The sequence below is a fragment of the Vicugna pacos genome, chromosome 14 (genome assembly GCF_048564905.1).
Source record: "Vicugna pacos chromosome 14, VicPac4, whole genome shotgun sequence".
Classification (NCBI taxonomy): Eukaryota; Metazoa; Chordata; class Mammalia; order Artiodactyla; family Camelidae; genus Vicugna; species Vicugna pacos.
In genome coordinates this window covers 6,807,069-6,818,638 of record NC_133000.1, presented here as the reverse complement: position 1 = coordinate 6,818,638, position 11,570 = coordinate 6,807,069, and the positions used below count along the sequence as shown (strand labels likewise).

The window sequence follows — 11,570 nt, the reverse complement described above, 5'->3', positions numbered from 1 at the left end:
TGCAGTTGCTGGAGGGAAAGCGGGCTCCAAGGAAGTGCTATGGAACCACGTTTGCGTTGCTCCATCGTTGGATCATGGTGGGTTGGACTGGCGCCCTGGGGTTTCCTGCAAAAGGCCCCTGTGGAAGGCTCCGGATTTGCTGAATGCGCATTCCCAGTTCTCCTCCTCCGTCACCGGGTGATCCTGCCCCTCCGCAGGTTTTGGGTCAGAGGCGTTCCCCTGCATCTGGCTGGCCCCTGAGGTGAGGCGTCGTCGGGAGGGACAGGCAGACGAGGCGTTGGAGAGGGCTGAGGTCTACTTGATGGGTGGCGTGGGCTGTAATCTTTGCCAATCAAGTCCGGGACCAGGACCTCCGGCACCCAGAGCACCCAGGTGGTTCTCATCCCCGGACACCGCTTCCGGTCCGCATAAACCCTGAGATCCCGCGAGATCAGGCTTCCTCTGGGAAGAATGCTTTCGGCGGCCGCGCGTCCGGCCTTAGCCCACGGTTTTCCAAGCCACCCGTGGTGCTCAGCGAATCCCAGCCCATCCTCTCCGTGCCGCGCGGACAGGACCCAGAGTCACCGACACTGCGCATCTGGTGTCAGTCGCCGCACCCTCCGCTCCGGCTGGGCCCTGTTTGCCTTCCTGGGAAAGCCGACCACTCAGCCAGACCAAGCCCGGTCCGTGGCCTGCGGGCGACCCCCCGGGTAAAGAAAAGATAAGTGCTTGCCGGTTTCTGAGCGAAGCCCACCGGAGGGTAGCTGTTACCATCGGTCCTCCTCAGGTAAGGCGGCCTCCCACCCACCCCACCCCCGCCACCTTCTGGGCGCTTTCAAGATTTTATCTTTCTTTGGTTTTCTGCCGTTGAAATGTCGTATATCTAAGTATAGGCTTTTTTTTTTTTTTTTACTGTTTTTGCGGTGTTTTTTTTTGGTTCGTTTTGTGGTTACTCTGAGCTTCCTGGATCTGTGGTTTAGTGATTTTCAAATTTTGAAAAGTTTAGAGCGTTTATTTCTTAAAATTTTTTTTTGCTTTTTTTTTCCTCTTTATTGTTCATTTGGTAACTTCATTCTGCTTAGTTTGCACCTTTTGTAATTGTTCTGTTCATTATTATTTATTTTTGATTTGCAGTTTGGGAACTACTGACTTGTGTTAAGGCGCACCGATTCTTTCCTCAGCTGTGACTAGTTGAGCTCATCCAAGGTAAGCGTCATTTCTGTTACAGTGCTTCTGATTCTACGGTTTTCTTTTGATTCTTTCTTAGAATTTCTGTATAAGAAACTCATCTCTTCTTGAATATTGTCTAACTTTTCCATTACAGACTTTAACATATCAGTCAGACTTATTTTTAATGAACTGAAAATTCTAACAACTGTGTCATTTCTGAATTTGGTTCTGATGCTTGCTTTGCCTCTTCAGACTTTTTTTTTTCCTCTTGCCTTTTGGAGTGACGTGGAATTTTTTGTTGAACTCTGGATACCACATACTGGGTAATGGGAAGCAAGGTTAATAGGCCTTAATTGTGAGGTTTTCTGCTAATCTGGCTGGGCTGTGTTTAGTACTTGCTGTAGCTGTAGGTACCAGGTGCTTCAAATTCTTTTAGTGTTGATTGTGTCTCCCTTCTTGACTTTGGGATTCTGTTAAGTTTGAGAGAGGCCGTGTCTCTCTGGTCTTTCAGCTGTGACTTTCCTCTTGTTATCCTGGAGCCCTGCTGGTGTGGTGGTCAAGTAAATGGGAGAAGGAGCATTCTAGAATCTTCCAACTGAGTCTGTTTCATTGCGCCTGTGTCTGTGGCCTGTGACCACAAGTGTTTTTTGTGTCGTTTCACTTGCCGTGCTCCTTAGGTAAGACTGAGATGACTAGATGGGGGCAGAAATCAAAGGGATGACCCTCCCTCACAGCTCTAGGGCAAGCCTCTGGTGAAGTCTTTCCCCCTGGAGAGAAGACTGTTGTTGTGGAAAAGGTCTGGGCCTATTGCACAAGCATTACTCTCTCATCCTCCATGCCTGACCTGGGAGGGTATCTTTATCAGCTGTTCATCGTCAGAAGCTGGTGGGATTCGTGGAGGTAAAGCCAGTGGAAGTGCGCCCCTGCCCCCACTGCAGTCCCAAGGAAATTCTCCTTCTCATGCCGGTTACACTCAGCCTGCAGCAGCTCATCAACACTTCCATTTATGTGTTCCCACCAGTGTGATCCAGCAGTGTCTGCTCGAGGTAAGCAGTCTTTGACTGTGACTGTCTGGATTTCCCTAACTCTCCAGACTTTAGGGTGGCATATTGCCCTATGGCCTCCCTGGTAGGTCTGAGAAAAGTCATTGGTTTTTAGTTTGGCCAGCTTTTTCTTGTTGTAAGGACAGGAGTGACAACTTCCAAGCTCTTTACACATCAAAGCTGAAACTGGAAGTTTTAAAACCTATGAGTTTAAGTGAGTATTAATGGAACAAAATCATTTGGAGGGTTTTAGAACTTGGGGAGAACTGATTTTTTTAATGAGGTGAAGTGGAAGCTCTTTCTTGGCCATGATTCAGAGGCTGCAGTCATTGCATCCAAAAACTTTGGCTGAAACAGAATCTCATGCCTGCATTAGCTAAGATCTGGGGCAAGGAGATGGGAGAGAGAGACCATGTGATATAGAGGGAAAAACTGCTCCTTAATATCTAGATGCTTGACGTTATAAAGAGTAAGCATTTAGAGGATGGGCTGAATATAGTAGTTTCATCATTATATTTGGTTGTAGGAGAACCCAGTATCTACCAGGGGTACGCTGAGCAGTGAGGATTAGCAGTGCTTACCCTCACGGAGCCCATATCTTAATGGAGAATCCCAGTAATTGTTTACTGGCTGCTCAACAGTTATTTCCTCCCTCTCTAACAGAACCGTGATTAGTTCAGTTAGCAGGAGGAAATTCCCTGATCTCTGGGAAGGGCAGACCCTCTGTCAGCTTCAGGGGCTACGTTATAATCAGCTGAAGATAGTCATGATAATCCCACTTTTCTTTGTTAGAAACTCGGTTCTCCAGTCTCCTCTTCCGTGAAGCAGTGCGAGGGAAAGTTTTCCAGGGGGCTTCCAGGAGGATTTTCTTCCTTAGGAAGTAGAAGCCTTTGTTTGTCCCTTCCTTCCTTTGTGGGGATTTTGGTATGAGGATGTGATGTCTTAAGCTGCGGAAATTGTTTTGTGACTTGAAGAGACAAGCAGAAGGACAGAAAGTCAGAACCTGTAGATAGCAGAGGAGAAGGCTGGAAAGAGCTCTGAACCACAAAATGAACCCGGGCTCTCCCTGCCTCCAATTTCTGTCCTGTGGTTTATGATCAGTGCTTCTGAGAATGTGAGTGGTGAATGTTACTAATACTTGTGGTCTTCACCCTGTTCAGTGAGACAAACCCAGGGATCTTGTGCTTTGATGTTGCAACACTGTCTGTTTGCAATCAAAGCATCTAAAGCCTCTAGATTTGTGTGTTCCTTTTATGATGAACTTGTAACAGACAGTTCACAGACCCGCACTGGGCTGCAGACCGTGTTTTGAGTGGTGCTCGTTAGTTCTCACTTGTTTAAGGATGACACCGGGGCTTTAGGGAAACATTTATGTTTTCATGTCTAATTCTCTTACCACGCTCCGCCTCTGTCACACGATTCAGAGAAGAGCCCAGCCCAGCGGCAGCGGGTAGACCTTGCAGTCTGAATCACCTTTGTCTCCAAAACCAAAGCCAGTCTGATTGGTCTTAGCTCCCCTTCTCAGGAGGATCCGCAGTTACTCTGACAAAAGCGTTTGCAGCGGCCCTCTTCATGGGTCCTGCCAGATAAGCCTACGTAGCCTGATTCTCAGGAGTGGACGTGACCTGGCCTCACGTGCATGCTCGCACACCCCTATTCAGACAGCTTTGTATCTTTTTCTCCCTCTGACAATGCCTCTGAGCTCATTTGAACCAGATTTCATATAAATAATGTCTCTGGGAGAGGAGGTTATGGAGGGAAGTTCATCCTGTAAGTTGAACTCTTCTAGCAGTAAACCTGGTTAGCGACTCCCCAGGAATTGTACTCAGTACCAGTCCTTGGCAGTTGAGAAGTCTTACTGGATTTTCGGAAAGGTAGTCTATCTGGAAAAATATATCACTTCTAAGAGGATAAAGAAATGTGAAGAGTGGAGTAGGGAAAATTGTTAAAACTGTAAGTGAGCATCGAGTTAACTAGGTCATAAAAATGATTAATTAGAAAATGTGATAACTCTGTGAAGGAAAAACAAAGAGAATTCCATGGGAAGAGATTGATTATATTCTCTTACTGGAGTGAAACGATGTCAGTTTGTAACTCAAAGATAGAAAAAAAAGAAAGGAACATTAAGGAAAAATTGAAAACAAAATGTCTATATCCCCACCATCTTTTTTTTTATTCTGGATTTTGTTTTCTTTCATTTATTATTGAAGTACAATCAGTTTACAATGTTGTATCAATTTCTGGTGGACAGCATAATGTTTTAGTCATACATATACATACATATATTCCTTTTCATACTCATACTTGTTTTCATTACAGGTTACTGCAAGATATTGAATGTAGATCCCTTTGCTATGCAGTAGAAACCTGTTGTTTATCTGTTTTATATATAGTAGTTAGTATCTGCAAATCTCAGACTCCCAGTCTATTCCTTCCCATCCCCTTTCCTGCCTGGTAACTCTAAGTTTGTTTTCTCTGTCTGTGAGTCTGTTTTTGTTTTGTAAATAAGTTCATTTCTAGCTTACTTCACTTAGGATGATGATCTCCAGGTCCAGCCATGTTGCTGCAAATAACCTGATCATCTTAACACAGTGTTTCATGTGTATAATGATGTACAAATAAGACCCATCATTTTATATTTTGACTTGTTAAGTTTGCATTATATCATAAGAAGTTTTCCAAGTTTGTTATCACTTTCCTAATTAGTGTTTTTAAACAGCTGGCTGACAGCTTATTGAGTTAACCCTAATTAAATTAATCTAGAAAAGAAAGAGGGAGGGATCCTTCCACAAAGAAATGTCCTGCACTTCTTTCTTAGCACAGACTGCAACATGAGACTTTGACATTTTATTCCTATTCTGAGCTGATACTCATAACTCCTGTACTGGGTTTAATAGTGTTCCCTACCTCCCAAGTTCATGTCCACCCAGAACCTGTGAATGTGACCTTAATTGGAAATAGTCTTTGCAGATGTAATCAAGTTGAGGTGAGGTATCCTTATAAGAGGAGGGGTCTTGGGACATGCAGGGAAGAAGGCCATGTGAAGACAGAGGCAGAGATGGAGTGCTGTATCCCCAAGCCAAGATGGCTTCTAGCCTGCAGAACTGAGAGAAAGTTTCTTTTTTATAGACCACTCAGTTTATGGCACTTTGTTATGGCCGCCCTCAGGAGTGAATACAGTTCCTAATATGTGCACAGTACAGTGCTAGAAGCATAATAGTTCTATATGACTTTAGGTCATGTCTCTAGAAAACTAACATGTGCGGATGAAAAGGGAAATGAAACATCCAGTATTTTGGAGTGTTTAAAACTCAGCAAAGACAGGGACTATTGCTATAACAAGGAAAATCATCTTCTCAATTGACTGATGTTTTCACCTTTCATTGAGACCCAGATGAAATGGTTCAGAATATGCGCTGAATCTCTCACGACATCTAACCCTATTCCCTTTGGACCAAAGCTGCATGTTTTCCTGGTAGGTGGTTGGTTGAAAAGAGTGTTTCTGAAACTTCTCTGAGTGATGAAAATTAACTGAGCTGCCAGTGAATTCAAATTTCCAGGGAATCTGGATGTTCAACTAGCACTAAGTATCAATAGCAGATTTTAATCAGTGGATTTAAATATCCTAGACTTACATAGCCAGAGATTATCCAGAGAACACGTAATATATTTTGATGCATTTGATTATCAAGCTCCTCTTGTATGCAGCAGGCATCTACTTAACACATGTGTATGTCAGGTCTGCACAGACTGGGAAGCAGGGGAATGTGGAGTAGGAGACCCTGCCCTAGAGTCTTGGTTACACTGCGTGCTGTTTGCAAGGTTATTATTTGCTACGGTGAGTTATTCTTGTTGGATGCTTGCTGCTTTGTCTGTAAAATGGTGATAATGTGGAGCATTATGTAAATGCAAGGTATTATAATGAGAAAACTGGGTGTGTGCACAGATATATTTGCAAGAGCAAGCCTTAAGGCACAGAAGGGAAAACTAGAAATCGTAGAGATGCGAAACAAGGAAGTTGATGTATTTTTTTTTTTTTCTGAATGAAAAATATGCTTTGAGTAAGCTACTCCGCAAATGTCCTTTGTTCTGAAATAGAGAAGGTCTGAGGAAAATTTCTTTATAAGGAGCATTGCTTGTCAGGGAGACAAATGAAAGGCAGATCCCCTGACTCAACTTCAGTGGTAATTGAAAATTCCTTAGAAAGTTGACTCCTCTTATGACTAAAACAAAAATAGCATAAATTTTTTTTTTAATGTGGGAACACGTTTTAAAAATAGGCCCTATTTGCAGAAATAATATAATATAGAAAAACAAAGAGCAAAAAGACACAAAAAGGGCAATACCAGGTCAATCATTTGGAATCAAATGTGTATCTCTCTTCCAGACTGAGAAATGAAAAACAAGCAAAAAGGCCAGAATGTCCCATTTTTGTCATCAAATGATGAACAATGTAGGAAAACTCTGAGTGATGAAACTTCACCTATAAACACAGTACAGTAAAAATACTGTTTCAAAAATAACAGTAATTGTACATTTATTTCTTTCTCCCCCTGAGAGTAACATTAGCTTGTGTTCAGAGCCTCATGCTACTGGATATTGATGAGATTCAGTTCTAGTTCTGGTTCATGTGATCCTTGGCTTCCTTAGCACAAGAAATCAAGTGACAGTCTCTCCCTTACCCCTTGTAATTGACACGTGATTTTTTAATTCTGTTTATCTGGCATTTAAAGTCATGTTTGAATATTTCTTACCTTGAAATCTGTATGGGAAGCAAATATAGTGTACCCCTATGAAAGCTGAAAATTCCAGCTGTGTATTTTCTATTGTAGTTTGTAGCATGGGCATGTAAAGAGTACTGATTTACCAATAAGAAGCATCAGGCTTCAATCCTGAATCAAGGGCCAGACAGACAAAGAGCCAGGGCCCATAGGGAATCCTTTCTGGGGACAGCAAATAGCAGCAGTCACAACATTGGGTTTCCACAGTCACTGGGGGCAGTGGTACAGCTATGGCATCTTGTAGCCATTGCTTGATAACAGTGGCGGGCAGGAATGGTTTCAGTCTTTTCTTGAGGGAAAATGGGAGGAATAGGAAGTGTGACATTGATTGTTCCTAACCTTCATTTCTGCTTGTTTTCTAAGCCTGATTCTGTAGTTGGTTGAAAGCTATTCAATATTCTTTGTAATTTTATTTCATTTTTCTCTTCTCAAATCAGCTAGAGACAGAAACTTGACAGAAATGGTTGCAAGTAATAAATAGACTTTAAAGACAGTTAGGCAATGTGAGATTATCTGACTTGGTTGGGGCTGAAGGCAGTGAAAATCTAGCCCGTATTTGGGGATGGGAATCTGACCACTAAAGCGCTCGGTGGACAAAAAACTGATTAAAATATCACCCGTATTTATTTGGAATAAAGTACCAATTGAAGGCAGGGGGCAAATATTAGAGAAGCTCTCAGTTACTTATTTATTTTTTCTATTCTAAAGTTTTTTAACTGAAGTATAGTCCGTTTGCAATATTGTGTTAATTTCTGGTATATAGCATAGTGATTCATATATATATATATACACACACATGCATACATATATTCCTTTTCATATTCTTTTTCATTATAGGCTATTACAAGATATTCAGTATAGTTCCCTGTGATATAGGGTAGGACCTTGCTGTTCATCTGTGTTATATATAGTAGTTAGTACCTGCAAATCCCATATGCCCAATTTATCCCATCGTCTCCTTTTCTCCCTGGTAACCACAATTTTGTTTTCTATGTCTGGAAGTCTGCTTCTGTTTTGTAAATAAGTTCATTTGTGTCATTTTAAAAAGATTTCACATGTAAGTGATATCATATGATATTTCTTCCTATTTCTGCCTTAGTTTACTTAGTTTGACAATCTCCAGATCCATCATATTGCTGCAGATGGCATTATTTTATTCTTTATGGCAGAGTGGTATTCCACTGTGTATATATACCACATCTTCTTTATCCAGTCATCTGTCCATGGGCATTTAAGTTCTTTGGACTTCCAGTTTTGGAGCCCATTCCTACTTTTCTTGGCAGTCAGGCCTAATGTCTCTGTTATTATTCTGGACAGTCAGTCCCCTAGCATCACCCATCACCTCTGGGCTTCTGGCATCACCCATTGTCAGGAGAGCAATCTGTTTCTGCCTCATGCCTGTGGAAGCCAACCCCATTATGGCCAAGCATGGTGAGCCCTGTCCTGCTCCTCTTTCAACAAGAGAGGAGACCCAACTTGTACTGCCATACCTTCTTACTACTACAAGAAGTCCCTTCCCGTTGGCTCAAATTTGATCCAGAGCAGTTGACCCTAAGTGTCTAGTCCCTTAAGACACATCTGAATGGCCATAATGTGCAGCAGGCAGTGGTGTAACCTCAGTGTAGATGGTTACTATGTCAGCTGCTGCCTGCTATGAGAACTTCCCAGTCTGCAGAAGACTGCATCCTGGTAGTGTAGTGGGAACCCATTTAACCTTATATTGTATCCACACTGAATTCCCGTCCCCTGCCAAGGTGTATGTGTCTGCTGATGAACTTGTTTAATTCACATCCATCCTGGCAACCAGGGAATCAGAAATATAGCCATAGACTCAACAGATTAATTTTAGAAATATTCACTGAGCACCTACTATGTAGCAAGCATTATTCAAAGTATTATAATATACCATTGAAAAAAACCAAGTCCCAGCTTTTGTCCAGTTTTTATTTTAGGAAGGAGACAGATAAACAAACAAGTAAATGTAAAGTACATCGGGGATAATAAATGCTAAGAAGAAAAATAAAGCGCACAAGGAGCCATCTTAACTTGGTTGACTCCCAGATCATCCTGAGACAATGGCTTAAGTGTAGATAGTTTATCTTTGGTAGATCCCAAGGTGCAGCACTGAGAAGAATAAAACGATAAAGGAAGGAGAGCCCATCTTAGGGTGTGATGCTGCAGGCAACTGAGATTCAATCCCCATGGGAATCATCAGAGGAACTTCATTGTGCGTTAGAATTGTCCACCCAAATCACAGAAGGTGGCCATATTTTTCAGTAGGTCCTATTCCATTAGGTCACAGGTTCCGCCATTTGATTCCAAGTTTGAGCATTTGCCAGGATGGCTGGGTGGGTTCTGACAGGCAGGGTCAGGAGAGAAGCCCAGAGGCAGAAAGCAGGAGCTCTGCAGCACAGCTGGGCAGGGGCTGCCTGGCTACACTTGCATGAAGCTAGTGGCCACAGTAATGACTGGAGAAAAAGGCAAGCTTGCTTAGAGGATATAAAATGAGACAAAGATAGGGATGTTGTGAGACAGTTGTACGTAAGCGGGTCAGGGAAGGCATCAGACTACGTGCTGTATGCTGCATGCCCTCCACCAGCTCCAGTGCCCACTAGCTGGGAGGCAGGGCAGCTATGTCTCAACTATAGTGTGGATGGTTGCTTTGCTACTATTTGGGAAAAAATGGACTAGAAAAGCAGTTATGGCAACTTAACTCACATCTTAAGAAAGCTTTAGAACAGCGGTTTTCAAACTAGGCTTCTGTGAAGTACATTTGTGGGCTGCTGAAGTAGTAGAGGAAGAAAGAAATGGGCTGGTAGAGGGAAGAGGGCCAATAGGTGGGATTCTTGTTTCCTTCATCTGCTTCAACCAGAACTCTGCTCTCATCTGTTTTACATATTGAGCTTCACTGTAATAATTCTAGAGCTAAAATAATTTACAATCACAAGATCACATCAGGAGATTCTACTGGGGGAGCCAGGGCAGTCCCATACCTTGGATGAATTGCTCATTTTACCTCTGACCACTGAGCTAGGCTAATATCCAATGAACCATTAAAAGAAGCTGCAAACAGCCCTTGTTCAAGGTAACTCTGCTCCCATGTGATCTCAACAAAGTTTCATTTTCTGGCTTATTCATTCATTCATTCATTCATTCATTCATACAACAATAATTTCTTGAGCATACATTGTATGCCAGTGTTGTACTGGACCCTTGAGATATAAATAAGATATAGTCCTTTCATTCAGGAATCCAAGTTTAATGAGGGAAAAGGGCAGATAGACAATTACTATACACTGTTAAGTAAAGAATAAACAGAATCCTTTGAGAACATGGAGAAAAGTCTTCTAGTCTAACCTGTGTGGTTAAGGGGTGGAGTCTCAGAGGAAGTCAAATATGAAATGAGTCTTGGAATTGGTTAAGTTATAAATCCTTGTCTCTAACAAAGTCCCATTTAGATTGTGGCTTTCCCCTTTGAACTCTGGTGTAGCTTGAATTTCTGAGACCTGTTTGCCATTATTCTGGAATGTAATATGTGACCTTGATCAAATCATTCTTCTGTAAAAAAATAGCTTCCTCATCTGTCCCTTATGTGGGAATGAGGTAAGCCTGGGAGAAATAAACAAATGTCACCTTGGAATGATGGCAGGGTGAAGTAAATTATTCATTGAGAAAACACATTGTGAACACCTACAATGTGCCAAGCATTGTGGCCAGTGCTGGAAACAAAAGTGAATATTGTGTGAGTCTGTTCGGGCAGCTTATAAATGGCAGAAATTTTTTTCTCACGTTTCTGGAGCCTGGAAAGTCCAAGATCAGGGTGCCAGTATGATCAGTTCTGGTGCTGGCCCTCTTCCTGGTTCATAACCATTCTTGATATGTGGAAGTAGGCTAGGGAGCTTTCTGGGGTCTCTTTTATCAGAGCGTTAATCCTATTCATGAGGGCTCCATTCTTATGATTTAAGAATCTCCCAATGCCTCTACCTCCTAATACCTTCATGTTGGCATTAAGCTTTCAACATATTAATACTGGGGGGACACAGACATTCAGGCCGCAGAAAGTATTTATTCAATGTCCTCAAATAGTCTACAGTCTAACAAGGAGAGAAATAAGAAAGGATACAATTGCAGTGCAGTAGGTAAGTGCCATGATGGAGGTAAGCAGAGTGCTAAAGGATTCTGGGGAGATGCACGTGGTCCAGGTCCTGAAAAGCAAAGAGGAGTCAGCATAGTAAAGTGGAAATGGGAAGGATGGTTCTAGAGAGCATGACCCTTGGTAGAGCAAGGCACACAGTTCACTATTACTGGAACATAAAGTGTGGTCTGGAGTAATATGCTGAAGTGGAGAGAGAAGTAAGGGTCATATTATTATCATCTTCATGTTCTGTGTTATAAGCTGGACTTATACTAAAGACCCTGGGGAACCACTGATGATTTTTAGAAAGATCTTTATGGTTAGAGTTTGGAGTATGCATAGGAATGGGTTGGATATAGGGAGTTTTTCCCCAGGATTATGACAGTAATCCAGAAGTGAATTAATGAAGGTCTGGACTAGAAGAGTAAAGAGGGCTTGTTTGAATTACCTATTGATGTGTAA

The 11,570-nt window shown here is 42.3% G+C and overlaps 1 long non-coding RNA gene across 1 annotated transcript in view; it reads left to right on the top strand.

Annotated features, from left to right (window-relative positions):
• Positions 1 to 477: 477 nt before the first annotated feature.
• LOC140701087 (uncharacterized) overlaps positions 478 to 11,570 on the top strand; it is a 109,029-nt gene continuing 97,936 nt past the window's right edge. Inside the window, exons 1-2 of the long non-coding RNA XR_012079912.1 lie at positions 478 to 766; positions 1,114 to 1,185. This is a non-coding gene — a long non-coding RNA (uncharacterized lncRNA). The remainder of the gene's footprint in view (positions 767 to 1,113; positions 1,186 to 11,570) is intronic.